Genomic DNA, 1,617 nt, shown 5'->3' with positions numbered 1-1,617 from the left:
ATATTCTGTAGTACAATGATGTTGCCGCCCGCCGCCTGAGCCAGCCGCAGATCGCCGTGGAGCGTTCATCACAAACTGCCGCTGCTCCAAAACCAGGAAATCTAGGAACACGTTTTGGTATCGAAACACGTACGATATTCGCCGCCTATCATGGCGAGAGTTAAACGTCATGTTATTGCTGCGTTCGGTAACGGCAACGATTTTTCGTGAAACGATATTTCCTCATTTTGCTAATAACTGAAATCATAGCGGGCAAGAAAGGAAAAAACAATGTTTGCTTCCTTTCATATTTACTTGCTCCTAGCTTGACCTCACGCTGACTCCGTCCCAAAAGACCCAAATCTCTCGTAGCAAATTGTGCTCTGTCCATGGGCTGGCGCCGAAAGGTTCTGATGCTCGCAAAACCTTCCCCGTCCGAACAACAAGAACATCTTCATTGACGCGTCAGACTGGTCGCACGCGCTTGGCGACAGGCAGGTTGGCGCGAATGAAAATGGCGTGAACGATAAGATAATCGACCAAGACAACCGATCGCTGTTGTCGCGTGAGACGAACTGCAGTGAACGCATAAGACCGAAGGAAATTTGACAAAGCTGCGGGTATGTTATTTGAATGTGATCATAATAGTTTTCAATATGTTTAGCTCCTTTCATCGTCTCGCTAATATTTGATAATGGATGTAGGAACACACAATGCGCTTACGGCAAGCCCAGTGTGTGGGGCATGCTACAATTGCTCTTGAAACGGGAGATGCGTTGTAGGCGTTAGGCGACAAGCAGCCGATCGCATGTATGAACACCGAGACAAATGTCAGAGCATCATGTTATCGTCGGTATGTAGCGGATGCGTGGCCGGTAGGCGGTAGGGTGGAAGCAGGTTCTGCCATTTAATTTGAGTTTTCCGCCATTTCAGGCGGAGGCAGGTTTTCTCTAATGCATATCTCCGTTAAGATAGCAGCATACCGAGCATTTGTGTTTCTTCTCACATTTTTTTCTAGTCTGTAATATCTTGCCTAGTTGTGAACGGAGTTATATAACACGAGATGTCACCAGAATTAGAGTGTGAACGTGTGAATTCATACCATGTAATGCTTAGAAATGTGTGGTTGATGGTGATATCCCTTCTGCATGTGTTATGTCGTACGCATGTGTAAGTACCTACTCTCGCTGTCATACGCATTATCTTATTGCTGCATGGGATATCGGCAATGATGTTTCGTGAAAATATGATCCTTATTTTGCCGACAATTGCAACTATGTGAGACAAGAATGCTTACTTGCTTCCATATTTACTTGCTCCTTGTTTGATCTCACACTGAACCCGCCTCCGAAAACCAACTCCCGCGCGACGAGTGGCGATCTGTGTGGGTTCCGGTGCTAGACGACTACAGCGCTTGAGAAAACTCAAAGCGCGAAATGTCCCCGTTTTCCATTAGAACCATTTTCAGTTTGCAATTGTAATTATGAATTCCGTGAGAACATTTTCATTCACGCGCCGAACTTCAAGCGCTTGACAACAGGCAGGCTGACGCGAATGAAAATGGCGCGAACGATCAGCTGATCGGCCAAGGGAAATACAACCACTGTATATATATATATATATATATATATATATATA

The sequence above is a fragment of the Pollicipes pollicipes genome, unplaced genomic scaffold (assembly GCF_011947565.3).
Source record: "Pollicipes pollicipes isolate AB1234 unplaced genomic scaffold, Ppol_2.1 Scaffold_3087;HRSCAF=3621_pilon_pilon_pilon, whole genome shotgun sequence".
Classification (NCBI taxonomy): Eukaryota; Metazoa; Arthropoda; class Thecostraca; order Pollicipedomorpha; family Pollicipedidae; genus Pollicipes; species Pollicipes pollicipes.
Note: the sequence above shows the minus strand (reverse complement) of the source record.